Below are 16,803 nucleotides of genomic sequence, written 5' to 3'. Positions count from 1 at the left end.
CATCATCATCACTTACATGAGCATTAAACTTTGAGTTTATGGGGTTTCTATATTCATATGCAACAACTAAACTTTCATACATGTAATTCCATCTAGTTGGACAAGGTTTAGGAACCTTTCTTTCTCTTAGGCCAAATTCATCGCATCTTTTAAAATATTCTCTAAATCTACTTCTACGGTTTGAATAAAAAAACCAATTAAGAGCCATTTTAACCTTTTCAATTTCAACATTTAAAATTCGCATACCATCACCCACAATTAAATGGTAAATATGACAAATGCATCTAACATGAAAAATATTACTAAATACAGGACTTAGTGTAGTGGTAAGCAAGGCTACAACATTTGTGTTACTAGTAGCATTATCCATTGAAACTGACATTATTTTATCACTAATGCAAAAATATCTACAAATATCCGCAATCGTGCTAGAAATAAACTGCCCTGTGTGACGTGAATTAATTATTCTATAAGCAATAATGCGCTTTTGCATTATCCAATGCTCATCAATCCAATGACTGGTAACAGTAAGGTAATCACAGTCATTACCACTTCTACCAATATTAGTTATAATAGCAAGACGACAATTTATATGAGTAAATAAATAGCGCAAATATTGTTCATATTCATGTTTATATTTATAAATATCACTCTTTACGGTTGTGCGAGGAAAACCTTTATAAGTAGGATTATAAACTTTTTTAATATAATGCACAAAGTGGGGGTTAGAAGGAAAACTATAGGGTAAGCACATAACAGTAACCATTTTTGCCAATTCTTCCCGATTTTTTTTTGGATCATAATATAAAATACCACCGGTAACAATGTTAATTTTCGGTTGAAATTGATTTGATCCGGTACTAAGGTCAGACTGACTAGGTGCACTTGTCCCCTCAGCCAAATCTTTCATACGAAAATATCTAGCTTTATCTTGAGGGTGTAGCAATATGTGTCTAGTCAAACTTCCTCCCCCTCCCCCCCGACTTCCAACATATTGAAAAACTAACTCGTTGCCACAAGTTTTACACTTAGCCCTATTTTTTTCTCTTAGTTGAGTAAAAAATTGCCAAACAAGAGATGTTTCTTCCCGTTTAAAAGGTTGTCTAGAAAAAGTAGGGGCACTAACAGGAGGGTCAGACGGGGGATCATCTGGATTATTATTATTAGTTGAGTTAACTTCAGGAGCAGGACTAGTGGGTGTATCGTCATCCGGTTGCGTTTCATCAAAATCTATTTCTTCATCATCATTTTCATCAATAGTTGGATTACCATAAAGAGCATTCATATATTCATGGTTTAATTGTTCACCGGGTGCAATATTATGGCAAAATTGACTTTCGGTAAATTGTAATAAACTATTATCGCTATCAAGAATAGGAGGTGTAGGACGGGTAACAGGTTTGGGTCGGGGAGCCGGGGGAAGTGGAGGAGGAACAGATTGGCCACTAGATTCACCACTCTTCGATTTTTTCTTATTTTTACTAAGCATATTTTTTAAGGAATAAGCCATCTTAATTAATCAAGCAAAGTAAATAAAACAAACAAAATTATAATATTAAAACTTAAGAGTTGGAACAAGTTTACCGAATTGACGAACAACTTGTTGGAAATTGATTATCGTTGAAGATTTCAATTCACCAACTTCACAATTGTTTCACAAATTGTAACAATAAAGTAAGCAATAGTAGCAATTATAGAAGTAAATTAGAGAGAGATTGTGATAGATTGATGATTTTGTAAGAAAAATAAAATAATGATGGGGTATTTATAGTTGAAAATAGGGAAAAAGTGTAATTATAAAAAATTTGGGATTTAAATGGCTATTTCATAAATAGCCAACGGCAATTTTTGACAGCCCAACGGCTATTTTTGACAGCCCAACGACTATTTTTTTTTTTTTAAAAAAATAGCCGTTGGGACCGTTTAGCCCGCTAAGGGACCGGGCCGGTCCCGGGCCCTGGCGGGCTAAACGGTGCCGGGCCTGATGGGCCCAAATCATAGGAGCAGCCCACGAGACTGGACCAGGCCCGCTAAAATCGGGCCAAACGGTCCTGGCCTGTTTAGCCCGTTTGGCCTGCGGTCCCGGGCCAGTTCCGGATCTGGACCGGCCCACTTGCCAGCCTTAATCCTAAGACAGGTTTAAAGAGAAAACTCTAGAATTAAATATAATACTAACTAGTAAATATGTCCGCGCTACGCGCAGTTAAACTAACGACATGATATTTTTTATGATATCGAAATATTAAAAGGGTTGCCGATAATAGACACTTAATTTTGTACCTCCGTCTCATTTATTTTCTAAAAGTTTCTATGATATGTTTAAGTAAAATACTTCTACTTTCACAATTTAAGAATTTAATAAATCTATATTCAATTAATATTTTACTTTTCTTTACCTTTTTAAAAAAGAAAAAAATAGTTCTAATTCTCGAAATACACCCAAAAAAAAAAAGAAGCAAAAATAGTTTATCATTTACTACTTCCCATTACCTTGACATTTTGATTTTTTTTTTGCCGATAGTAGACGCTTAATTTTGTACCTCCGTCTCAATTATTTTCTAAAAATTTCTAGTTGATATGTTTAAGTAAAATACTTCTACTTTCACAATTTAAAAATTTAATAAGTCTATATTCAATTAATATTTTACTTTTCTTTACCTTTTTAAAAAGAAAAAAATAGTTCTAATTCTCGAAATACACCAAAAAAAAAAAAACAAAAATAGTTTATCATTTACTACTTCTCATTACCTTGACATTTTGATTTTTTTTTTGCCGATAGTAGACGCTTAATTTTGTACCTCCTTCTCAATTATTTTCTAAAAATTTCTAGTTGATATGTTTAAGTAAAATACTTCTACTTTCACAATTTAAGAATTTAATAAGTCTATATTCAAGTAATATTATACTTTTCTTTACCCTTTTAAAAAGAGAAAAAAATAGTTCTAATTCTCAAAATACACCAAAAAAAAAAAAATAGTTTATCATTTACTACTTCCCATTACCTTGACATTTTGAATTTTTTTTTCCGATGACATTTTTGAATTCCCCATCTCCCGTTTTGTCATTTTTCTTGTTGATAATCTTTCCCTTTTTTTTCCTATCATTTTTTATTTTGATAATTTTCTCCATGTACTCGTACCTTATATTTATTTTAATTCACTCCAACATTATCTCCTAGTTCCCACCTTTCCTAAGCTTCTTTTCATTCTTTTCACCTTGCTTTTCTTTTTTATTTTCTTCTTCTTTTCTTCTCATACTCATATCATTCAATTCCTCCAGTAAAATGAAAAATCGACATCCTTTCTTAAATAATCTAAGTCAATTCCCCTTTCTCCTACATTTTTCTCTCTTGATCAATTTTTTCGTATATTATATTTTGTGCTATATAAAAAGGTCCAAACTCACTTTTTAAATAATCTTAATTATACCTCCCCTCATCCTCTCTCACACACATCTCTTTATAAAAGTAATCTGAAGTTAAAAATAAAGGTTAGACATTTAAATGTTTAACAAAATATAGTATAAGAATACATTTTTTTTTATTTTTTCTTCTTTAATTTATTTTCTAATATTTCACAGTCTTTAATTCTTCCGTATACCCAGAAATCATTATCCTTCCTTAAATAACCAAATCAACAATCCCCTTCTTAACAATCTTATGAAAAATTCTAAAAGATTAGTACTCTTTTAACCGATTCCTTCTATCATTCAAATACGCCTATTATCTCTCTCTCTATATATATATATAGAGAGAAAGTTCACTTAGTATAATCATTCCTAATATTCAAAAAAGGGGTATTTTTACATCCAAAAAAAAAGCAAAACTATTAAATATGAACTCACACTACAATTACAAGCCTGCAACGGATTAAGAGTAACAAAATATACATACATCATTGATGATAGCGTCTTCATCAAGCTTGTATTTGACTCCCCAAATACTATCATTTGTAGCGACATATGTTATTATCTTCCCCATTCCTTTTTCTCTTGGAAGCCTGCAGCAGATTAATAGTAGCAAAATATGTATTGTTGCATATGTCACAATTTTAATGGCAGCAGTTTCACTTTATCTGTTGGAAAGAAGAAAACATATATTTAGTCGAAAAATAAGATAAAACGCAAACATTTGAGAAAAAAAAAAGTACTTCTCTTGGCCAAAGAGAGGTGCCAAGTCGACATTCTTTTCCCCTTATTTATATATATACAAGAAAACGATACCCCCATCCTCCTAAAATAAGTTTATCAAGAAATTTTATTCTCAATGAAATCCCCAAACTGTGAAGACCTACAAAAATAAAGACAGAAAGATTATCAAATATTCAATTCCGCATCCACAGTCAAAGCTTATCACACATATAATAAGAAGACAATCAATTCTTACCATACAAAAATTGAGAAGACAATACAGAATTCATCTTCTAAAGAAAATCCAGTCACTATACTTATAGTACTCAACATTTCCTATATATGCGACATTATCAAGAATGAAAACTACATTGAGTAGAAAATAATACTTTGCTCAGAGAACAGTCATCCTAACATCTCAGTCAGAATTCAAGAACTACTGAAATACAACGAAGAGAATGTGATGGTACTGCACAACATGTAATGATGAACTTTTAGAATAATAACAGACATGCCAAAAAAGACTTTGAACAACCACTTCCATCTTTCATTGCTCGAGTGCACAATGAAAGGCCCTATTTTCCTCGCCGTGCTTAGATTGGCTGAAAATTCCCATGGATTAGGCTTTCTGGTTCGAAAGACCAAAGGTGAACGTCATAGAACATTATATGACATCAACAAATTTCAGAATCTCATTTCAGAAATCTATGATGAATATTCCATATTTAGAAAAAGGGAAAAGTCCCAAATTTTCATCTTCAAGTTCCAATATAATAGAGTCCCCATGCTGTTTCAAGAGAACCCATAACAATTTCCAACATAAATATGCCTACAAAAATCTTTGAACATCTATAAGAAGGGGAAAAAAACTATTTAAGAAAAGAACTACGTCTTTTACAATTGGAATGTGCCGTCTACCTTCAAGAGAACCCATAACAATTCCAACATAAATATGCTTACAATAATCTATGGACATCTACTCGAAAAGAAAATAGACAGAATTTTAAGAAATGAACTACCTCTTTTAGAATTGGAATGTGTAGTCTTCATCGCCTTTTTGTTGTTTTCCCGCAAAGTGATTTTTACATAGAGAATTCTTTGCAATTTGAGAAAACTATTGTGTCGTTTGTGGGGATGTATAACATCTGGAAACGACATGGTAATTAATTTGGACCGGTGCAATTCTAAGGAAGAGAGGAAGAGGTTAACGGAAAAAGAGGGAAAGAGGGAAGTGTAATTAAAACAATTTAATATAACGACGTTTCAGTGTTTTTTTATGTAGCAGATAAATGAAATAAATGAGTTAAAAAACAAAATTTTAAGAAAAAAGATAAATAGTAATCCTATATATATGCTAAAATTAATCAAAGCAATGGAGCTTACTGGATCCGTCAGCAGCTTTACCTATCACTCTTCCTGCTTGAAAGTATCCACCTTGACTAAATAATCTTTGGGGCGAAAGCAATTATAAGAAATGTGTCAGTCATACCGACTGAGTGAGGTAATAACATCAATCATAGTATTTTTCTTGGGATATGCTTATATCATAATAAAACATGCATTTTTATAAGATGATCGACAATGCTTTATTTAAATTATTTATAGCAATTGATGTACGTAAATGGTAATTAAATTGGCAAAAAGATCATCACATCTTTACATAGATTGGACGAAACATATGCCAGATTCGAGTTTATTTTAAGATGCCATGGTGATGCTTTATACGTCAATATCACACAAAGAGGTGATTTGTGTGGTGCCCAATTTTTTGTGTGCATAGATTATAAAAGGACCTGGTTCTTCTATGTGTTCCTTATACTACTGTTGCGGAATAATAAATACAGAATTTAAAGAACACAAGTATTTTACGTGAAAAACACATGGCTCAAAAGGTGAAAAAACCATGACCTACTTCCCAGTAGGATTTTTCTAAACTCTCCACTAAATCACTGAGCCAAAAACTGCATTTACAAAATACTTTTGTAAACCTAGGATTAACTCTAATCCCGTTGTGGCAACCAACCTCTAACTGCTGCGACAACTTCAAGTTAACTCTAACTTGAATACTCTGAGTACCTATTACAATTGCCTCTAGATAAAACTGAAAGGTACAATAAGAAAACGTCTACTACAATTGAACTAGAATAAAAGACGGACACTTGGAGCTGGTTCTTCTATCCGATTCATGTAGGTTCAGGTTCGCACACTTGAATCACACACGAACTACTTGCAAAATGCCTTGCTATTTTGCTCTCAATTCACATTTAACTTCTGCTTTTGTGTGTCCCCTGTAGAATGAGAACATCCTGCAATTTATAGAGTTAGTAGAGTAGAAAATAACTAGAGTTTTAATGCTACTCTTCCTTGGTGGAAGAGTTCTAGTTAATCTCAACTCCTAACTCCTTCCTTATCTTGGATAATGTTCTCGTTGAGTAAGGAGTTCTTCTCCTTATCAATTATGCAATCTTTTCGATCAGGAGATATCTATTATTATGCCAAATTTTGTTTATCTCCTACATGTGCATTTCACGTGCTTTGAATCTGCATGTATCTATGCCTACCACTGATGGACCTGGTTCATCCCTGAGTTCCTGTTACGACCCAATTTTTCCTCCGTTGGGTATCGTGATGGTACCTAGTCTTAGAGACTAGGTAAGCCTAACAATAATCAAAATAACAACATTATTTAAATAGAATCTCTTAAAATTCCCAAAACCGGTAGTACAAGTCATAAGCTCTACATAGTGTTTGCTAGAAAACTTCTAAATACAACTGTCCAGAAATAAGAATAAATAGTGCAAAACGAAAACTAGAAGGTGACTCCGAAACCTGCGAACGCAGCAGCAGGTTTACCTTGAGTTTCCACAGCAATAGTCCACCCAGCTAGCTAACGAACAAGTACCTGGATTTGCACAAAAATGTGCAGAAGAGTAGCATGAGCACACCACAGCGGTGCCCAGTAAGTATCAAGACTAAGCTCGGTGGAGTAGTGACGAAAAACAGTCAAGACACCCACTGGTCTAATAAACTGAATAGATATAAGTACATGAATAACAGAAGTATGATGTCTACATAAAGACTATGCAATATGACTCACAATACAGTAATGGCATTAAAGCAAGAAACAACAAGTATCAGCGGAATATCATGAAAATGACGCAGACAAAGTGAATGGAACACAACCTAAATCCGGAATCACGAATACAGCAAGGACAAGTAATAACTCAGTAATTACAACCGCTTTTACATCAAGTTTTAGTCAACAACTCCACGAGGTACCGAACCTCGGATAATTCACAACTCACGGGTCTCAATACCTGAACCCTAACACTTGGATCCTGTGCCCTCATAACACCTCATAACCACACTGACGACTCACGTGCCAATAGAGCCATTCTCACATAGAAGGCAAGTAAACAAGGGTGGGCATCTATGCTCAACAATATCAAGAACACCTCTTATCCGATAAGAATGCTTAACTACGTGTATGCTTGTGCAAGTGTCCTAACATAGTCCATACCAGCAAATAAGCATAAGGATGAAGAAGAACGGACAACAAGTAAAATATTTTCTCACAGCTTTCACAAGATAAAGCTCACACATGTACGTATACCACTACACAAATATCAACAACAAGAATGCCCCCAGACCATAAATCATCACAAATCAATCCCTGACACAACCCACCTTGTCTCGCCATGTGTGCAATAGTAACATAATTGCCCGCCTTGTCTCGCCACACGTGCATAATAATATTCCCACCTTGTCTCGCCACATGCGCAACCCATACATATATATATATATATATATATATATATATATATATATATATATATATATATATATATATATATATATATATATATATATATATACACACACACGTGCAAATATCAATAGTAACAATAGCACGGCAGAAACCTCGTGCAATCCCATAACAACAACCGCACGGCAGAAACCTCGTGCATCACAATAATAACAACCGCACGGCAGAAACCTCGTGCTTTACCACAACAAGTACAACAACAACAATGGCAATTATACAAAGTACGACAAGTAAATCAACTCAAGAACTTTTAAAATCACAGGAAAATGTGGGACCAAATCACAAAGAATAACCACAGTAAATAATGCTAGGCGTAAAGAGAACAACTCAACAAAGGGAAACTAATATGTATCAACGATCCCACAATATACATTTCAACAACAGGGAAACTAACACGAGTTAAATAATTCAAAATAAAACAAGTCAACTAAGACATAGGATATCTAAAACTTCTTTTAAGGTTGAGAAATTACTAAGGATTTTCAACAATTTAATTAAGGATAAGCAGCGGAAAGATAATCATAACCTCAATTAAGACTGAATAAATTATAAGATGATATAATAATAATTTCAAATAAAGATAAGAAGTTATGAAAAGATAGCATGACAATAGAGGAGGTAAAATCTTCAGTTAAGTCAAATAAGAATACAATAGGCAATAAGAGTGAATCCTAAAAGCAATTAATTCTAATTAAAGCATGTAGAGGTGAAACTAGTAAATAGGAACTTAATCATATCAAGAAAAACTTCATACTTAGTGAATATAAGGACCTAAGAATCCTAAAAGTCCAACTTTTCATAAATAAGTCCGAGCACGCACTCGTCACCTCGTTTGCATGGACTACAATCAATATAGAAGACTCAAATCCTAAGGGAAAAATCCCCTCCACAAGGTTAGGCCAGATACTTACCTCGAACCAAGCTCAAACAGTCCGTAAGAATGCCCTTTCCTCAATTATCCGACTCCGAATGGCCCAAATCTAGCCAAACACAATTGCATAATATGAATACAACAATAATAGACTTATCTAATCAATGAAATCAATATTTAATAAAAATTCTAAAATTTTTCCTAAAAAGTCGACCCGGGCCCACGTCTCGGAATCGGGTAAAAATCATAAAATATGAACACCCATTCACTCACGAGTCCAACCATATAAGAATTACTCAAATCCGACCACAAATCCCCTTTCAAAACTCGAAATCTTCATAGAAGAAGTTCTTCCAATTTTTCCCAATTTCAACCCCAAAAATCCGAAACTAAATGGAGAAAACAACTATAGATTAATGGAATACAACCAAAAACGAGTTAGGAATCATTACCCCAAAGTTTCCTCTGAAAAACCCTCGAAACATTGCCAAATTCCGAGTTGTCAAGTCCAAAAATGAAGAATGAAACCAAACCCTCGGATTTCTCTTTTCTGCCCAGGCGTGACCGCACCTGCGCATAAATAGCCGCATCTGCGCACGTCCAAGCCGCACCTGCTCTTCCTCTCGCTTCTGCGCGCCAAAATCCGCATCTGCGGGCATCGCAGATGCTGAATTTTCCTCACACCTGTGACCCCTGGCGCTCCTCCATCTTTCCGCTTCTGCGTTTGCCTCTCCGCATGTGCGCTCTCGCACCTGCGGTCTCTTCTTCGCAGGTGCGAAAATACCAGAAGCCTGAAGACTTAGCAGTAACACAAATCAAACTTTTAGTCCGTTAAGTACCCGAAACTCACCCGAGGCCTCCGGGACCTCAACCAAACATACCAACCAATCCTAAAACACCATACGAACTTAGTCGAGCCCTCAAATCACATCAACTAACGATGAAACTACGCATCGCACCATGAATCGAACTTATAAATTCAAATCTTTCAACTTCTAAAACTTGTGCCGAAACCTATCAAATCAACCCGGAATGATGTCAAATTTTGCAGAAAAGTCCCAAATAACATAACGGAGCTGTTCCAACTCTCGGAATCACATTTCGACCCCGATATCAAAAAGTCCACTTCCGGTCCAAATCTCCAAAAATTCGACTTTCGCCATTTCAAGCCTAAATCAGCTACAGACCTCGGATTTACAGTCCGGACACGCTCCTAAGTCCAAAATCACCCAACAGAGCTAATGGAACCGATGGAACTCCATTTCGGAGTCGTCTTCACATAGTATACAAGATAGTCTGCCATAGATGGTTTACAGGTTATAATTGGATGTTGCGTGCGAGGAAGAAGAAAACAAATATGTGGGTTGTGGATAAATACATTGGCACCCACAATTGTGAAATAAACACATTCAGTAGGGATCATTTTAACTTGAATACTGACTTGATTTCTCTTGTCTTGATTGCACACATTGAAGCGTCCATAAGGTACAAGATCAAAGAGTGTATAACATCCGTCCACCAGGAATATGGGTGAACCATTACCAAAAGAAAGGCATTTCTCGGGCGCAAACATGCGTTTGAAATTGTTTATGGTAACTGGGATAAGTCCTTTGCATCTCTACCCAGGTACATGGCTGCATTGCAACACTTTAACCCCGGGACTGTTGTTGAATGGAAGCTTGAGCGGAGTCCGTAAATACCAGAACATATATTCAAATATGTGTTCTGGGTATTTAAACCAGCAATTGATGGGTTTCTGCATTGCGGCCGGTAATATCTATAGACGACACTCATGTCTATGGAAAGTATGATATTAAGTTGTTATCGCCGTTGCAGTAGATGCTAATGGAAGTATATTTCCCTTAGCTTTTGTTATTTGTGCCAATGAAAGCCAAGAGACATGGACACTATTTTTGAACCACTTGAAAGAGCACGTTATCAAACAATGTTCAGGTATTTGTCTAATATCTGATCGGCATAGTGGTATTTTAAGTTCTGTACAGAATTTGTGTGCATGGCAGGAACTGTATGCCTACCACCGTTACTGTGTCAGGCACATGAAGGCCAATTTCCAGAAGGCATATCCCAACAAGGATTTGCATGATTTAATATGGATGGCTGCAACAGATCACCAAGAGTGAAAACACAGGAGGCGCATGGAATCTATCAAGCAGGAAGACGAGGGAGCCTATCGTTGGTTGATGCGACATGAGCTTGACAAGTAGACTTTGCATGCGGATGGTGGTAGAAGATGGGAAATTCTGACTTCAAATGTATCCGAGTCTTTCAACGGGTTATTGAAGTCTGCACGTGGATTGCCTGTCACTGCCATGGTGCAAATGTCATTCAAACAGATGGCAATGAGGTTTGTTGAAAGGGCTAGAGGTGCATCGTTATTGATGGAAAGAGGTGTTGAATGTATGCCAATACCAATGAAAAGATTTGAGAAAAACAGACGGCAAGCACATTGGCATTCATATTTACAGTATTGCAACAAGCGAAATATTTTTGAAGTTCACACCGCTATCCATCAAAACCAGGGGAATAATACACACACCGTAAATGAAGCCAGAAGGTTATGCTCTTGTGGGAAATTGTCCATCTACCACATTCCGTGCTCACATGCCATCAAGTGCTTTCAACATACAGGTTTAGGGGCAACCAACTACGTTGATAAAGAATATAGGGTTGTTGCATACTTAAACACCTATAGTGGGCAGTTACAGCCAGTGGGTGTTGAGCTTTATTGGCCGCCAGAATAATTTAAAATGGTGTGTAACAAGGACTATGTACGTCAATGACAAGTGAAAAAAAGAACGTGTATACGGAACCAAATGGATGTTGGTGATACCGTTTATGCGTGCAAATGTGGCATATGCTCGCAAACAGGACACGACTATCATAAATGTCCTTCAGCTGGTTTGGATGGCGATGGTAATCCAGCTCCTGGTGGAAGTTCATCTAATGTGCCCAACTATCAAGGATACACGTAGTGTTTTATTTCAGTAATGTGGTTGTAATAAGTGTATGTACTTGTTTATCTTACAGAATGTATGAAATAAAATTATATTTCCATTGCTGTTAAATCTTATTGATATTTAACATTAATACTTCAGTACAACAATCTAACATAAACCCATTTTAAAAAAAATACAATTGTCTTGTTGACCAGGAAAGCTGCTCGCCTGCAAAAGCTATCTTCTGAAAAAGTTGTATTGTACCTGAAAGAATATTTAACACGTGAAGCATAGCGCGGTGAAATACTATGTTATGTGTGTTGTCTTGCCTATAAATAACTAGCATATTTTAGTTATTATCTGCGCTTAACCAAAACAAATAGCAAAACTTTCCATAAAGTTTTTATTTTTCTTGCATTAACAAATGTCTGGACGCAATGACCAACCAAGGTGCTATTGTGGCAAACGTGCAATTTTGAAGGCATGTTGGTCAGATGGTAATGTTGGGCACAGATACTGGATATGTCAACAATTGTTTGGACGCAATGACGGAAATCAATGTATGTTTGAGGAATGGTATGATGAACCCATTAACCAGGAATACTACAAATCATATTTGCAGTATGTTTGGAATATGAACGGTGAATACAAACGCTAGATCTCTTAAATGCAACGAGAAATTACGGCAGTGCAGGAGAAACTAAAAGAGGCAAAAGAAGAAAAAAATAGGCTGGAAGAGAAATTTAAGTGGTTGGGGCATAGAATAATAGGCGGTAGTGACTAAACAAACACATGTATGTGTTGAGTGTAGTATTTTATCTTTATGTTTTTCGTGTCATGTATTTTCATTAGTTGTACTAAATTTAAATTATGTTAAGTTGCTATGTTTGTGTTTTTGTTGTAGTATTAAAATAACGAAGAACCGGAGAAATAAAAACATAATGCTCATATAATATAAACAATAAAAATTGTTGCTATTATTTACTGAATGTCATATGTACATAAAATAAAAATAAAAAATCAATGTGTCCTACATTCTGTATGCTTTAAAGCAGCCGTTGGCCTGAGGCGCATCCTATCCTGCCCGGCTACACTATCAGGATCATCCTTATCACGTCGCCTCTTTATCGGAGGATGCACTGCAGCATGATCATCAGTAGGGCTGGCAGGCTCGGTAGAAGGGGCCGTCGGTCCAGCAGTAACCTACAGAATAATAAGATATTTTAGTATATGAAATATATATTAGTAATGTACGTGTTAAGTCATATAAATTTAAATTGTCTTACCATGGTCTCGTCAGACTCCTGAATATAATCATCCGTCACAGCCATGTCAGTATCGCACAAGGTGGCCTCCGTGACGGGCGAGGATGAAGCCTTAAAAAAATATTTAGATATTTATGACTAATTAATGAGATAAAAACAAATATAAATAATAGTAATACAAACAAACATGCGCCTGTGAAAGATCCTCAGCATCCCTCGATGATGAACCATAATTCAGCCGGTGCCCACTATCCATATCTCGTGTCGGACGATCATCAGCGACGGTCGATGGGTCAGGAAAATACTGATCCCACTCCTGTCGTGTAATGGCCGTGCCCGCGATCAATAATGGAGCTGACGGGATCACCTACGAAGTCCCTGGAGTAAGCTGAAGGTTGAATGATGGCATATCTCTAGGAGCATGGTCTGGCTCATGGTGGTCATCCGGCTGATCAACTCCAACATCCTCAACAGGTGCCTCAACGGCCCCTTGCTGGGGACCACCTCTTCGCCGACCCTCACGACCTCGTGGCACATCCCTACCTCTCTGGGCACGCCTGCCACGTCGACAACGTTCCGGCTCTACTAGTGGCCCACGATGGTACTGCTCTGGCGCCACATACTCAGCCTCGTATCCTAATCGCTCATCATCTCGGGCTCGCCTTAATGTCAAGGAATCCATATCGGTAACCTGCCGGCCATACTCGTGCAAAGCGATTGCTCCCTCGCCGTATGCTGCTGCATCTGCAGTCCCAACTAGTGGAACAGATGTAGGCCAATAGCCTGCACAACATGTATAATATAAATTACGGAACGCTAATTTATAAGTACGGAACGTTAACATTATAAGTAAGTATACCAAATAGCATACCAGTGCCTCGTGCCTCCCGGCGTATGGAACGTATCGACCGCCAGCGCGATAAACGAGATTTTTGACGAAAAGTCGGGTAACGCTGTGGTACCAGCCCATATACTAATGCTCACCATCCGTACGGTTAGGTGGAGGGGGTGGCGGAATCAGGTTATGCCGCTGGTCCCAAATATCGATCTACGCCTCTAGCCATGCCACATATGTTTGGTCAACCATGGAACGACCATCCTGTTGGTAATGTGTCATATGCCTAGCGGGCGGTGGCGGTACAAGCTGCGGGCGACCAAACTGGCAAAGTACTCGCTAGGTGGCATGATGCTCAACAATATCGAGACACATCAACGGTATCCTGAATTCTTTTGTTCATGATGAAATTTTTTTTCCGATTTATCACTCAATAGGTCTGTTATTTTAAATGTTAGTTTATTATTTATATGTTAGTTTAATATTGTATATGTTAGTTTTATTAATTTATATGTTAGTTTTATTATTTTATATGTTAGTTTTATTATTATATATTTTTGTTTATGACTCACTTATTTTTGACTATAATAAAATTAAATAATTAATTTTCATAACTATACAATATTTAATTATTAAATATTCATATAACAATACTTAGTCCGGGAAATATTGTTGTTTTCTCGTGTTATTTTCTTACGATCATTGACTAAAATTGGACAAAGTTTGTGTTTGAACTATCAACTTTTTTGACGTATTTTTGGGTATAAAAGATACTTAAATGATTAATTTTAATAATTACAAGGATACTACGCTAAAGGGCACTACATTATAAATACGAGCACTACATTAGGCCATAAGATACCACTATAGGGAACTAAACTAGCAATTTATCTATTTTATTAGTCTTTTGGCAAATAAATAATTTAAAGCTGATAACAACAACAAATTAATTTAATAAAAAAATAATTACGAAAATACATATACCACAGTAAAGAGTAACTAATTAATAGTTTTTTTAACAACTAATAACAATTTCTCTATTTTACTAATTTTTTTAGCACACTAATACTATAGTCCGGATAAAAAATAACAAATTAGTTAAATCGCAAAACAATCACAAAATAACATAGAGCACATTAAAAACAACTAATATGCATTTTTAATACGAGTTTTAACAAAAACTAAGCTGAAATACCTTGATTTAAGATTTTTGGAAAGTTGAAGATTTGGTGATTTGGAGCCGAAATAAACAACCCACTACGAGATAATGCCTTAGCTAGGATGTGGGACCGAGAATCTATACTTTTTATGGGACTGGTGGGCTCCACTCGAGCTTTTTTTCGTTGACAATGGGGGGGGGGCAACTGTTTTTTTGTTTTGTTTTAGGGGGGAGGGGAGTTTCTAGTTTGGTGGGGAAGGGAAGGAGACGGATTTTTATGTGGGTATAGCGCCTTTTATTAAGACGATATACTATAGCGTTGTAATGACCTGACCCATCGTTTTGAGTATTATAATCTCTTTTCCCCATTTACTGCTCAATTTATGCGTTACATTTGTTATATGACTTGCCAGGGGTAATTGGTTCGGGTCCGGTGAGATTTTTGAATGATTTGGAACACCAAGTTCCAAGGTTTCGAAATTCAGTTGAAAAGGTTGACCAGATGTTGACGTATGTATAGTAACCCGAAAAGTTTTGCTAAGAAAATTAAATTTTTGTGGCGTCGAGGTAGATCAAATAGTACAAAGGTTGTAGAAATTTCTCGCGGCTCGCAAGCTCGCCGCGGCTCGAACTTTTTGGGTTGAACAATGCACCGGGAAGTAAAGAAAAATTTTTGACAGAAAAATGCGTTTCTGCGGTCCATTATGCGACCGCATAATCACTCTGCGGACCGCATAATGGCCGCAGAAGTGAGGCAGAAGAGGGCCAGGTTGGATGAAATTTGCGGTCGACTATGCGACTGCATAACTGTTCTGCGGTCACTATGCGATCGCAGCACAGGTATGCGGGCCGCATAGTGACCGTATACACAGACAGATGTTTGCTAGTTTTGGACACCGATTATGCGACCGATATGCGGTCCGCATAACCATTATGCGGTCGCATATGCGACCGCAGAACCTGTCCCGGAGCTTTATTTTTCTGATTTTATAAACATGACCCTATTCTTATAAAACACTATTGGGGGTCATTTTGAAGGGTTTCATCTGATATTTTAGAGAGAGGTGAGAGAATTTTAGAGAAAGAAAGTGAAGACTTAGTCATTTATCCATCAATTTCTTGTTCAAGGTTTGAAGATTTCACAAGGATCTTGCTAGGGCTTCAAAGAGGTAAGAATTTCTTTCCTCAATTCTTCAATTTTGGGTTTGGAGTAAAGATGGGTGATTTATAGTATGATTCTAGGGTGTAAGAGTATTATGTATACATACCAATAAGGTCATGGAAAGATTGTTAGGTTCAAATAGGTAAAGATTGGGTTGAAAATGGTAAAAATCTTCATAGACTTTAATTGATGATTTGAGGCTCGAGTTGATGTCGGATTTTGGTAAAATTTATATGGTTGGACTCGTAGTTGGATGGGCGTTCATATTCTGTAAATTTTGTCGGGTTTCGAGATGTGGTACCCACGGGTGATTTTGAGTTAATTTTGGAATTTTTGTTAAAATATTGATTTCGTTAATTAGATGAGTCTATTATTGTTGTATTTATGATATGTAATTACTTTTGGCTAGATTTGGGCCATTCGGAGCCGGATATTCATGGGAAAGGCATTGTGACCGATTGATTGAGCTTGGTTCGAGGTAAGTGGCTTGCCTAACTTTGCGTGGGGGAAATCCCCTTAAGATTTGGAATTATTATGCTATGTGAGCGCCGTGTATGTGAGGTGACGAGTACGTACACGTGCTAGTTATGGAAAAACCCG

Source organism: Nicotiana tabacum, chromosome 4 (genome assembly GCF_000715075.1).
Source record: "Nicotiana tabacum cultivar K326 chromosome 4, ASM71507v2, whole genome shotgun sequence".
NCBI lineage: Eukaryota > Viridiplantae > Streptophyta > Magnoliopsida > Solanales > Solanaceae > Nicotiana > Nicotiana tabacum.
The sequence above is the reverse complement of the archived record's forward strand: the minus strand, read 5'-3'. Positions refer to the sequence as shown.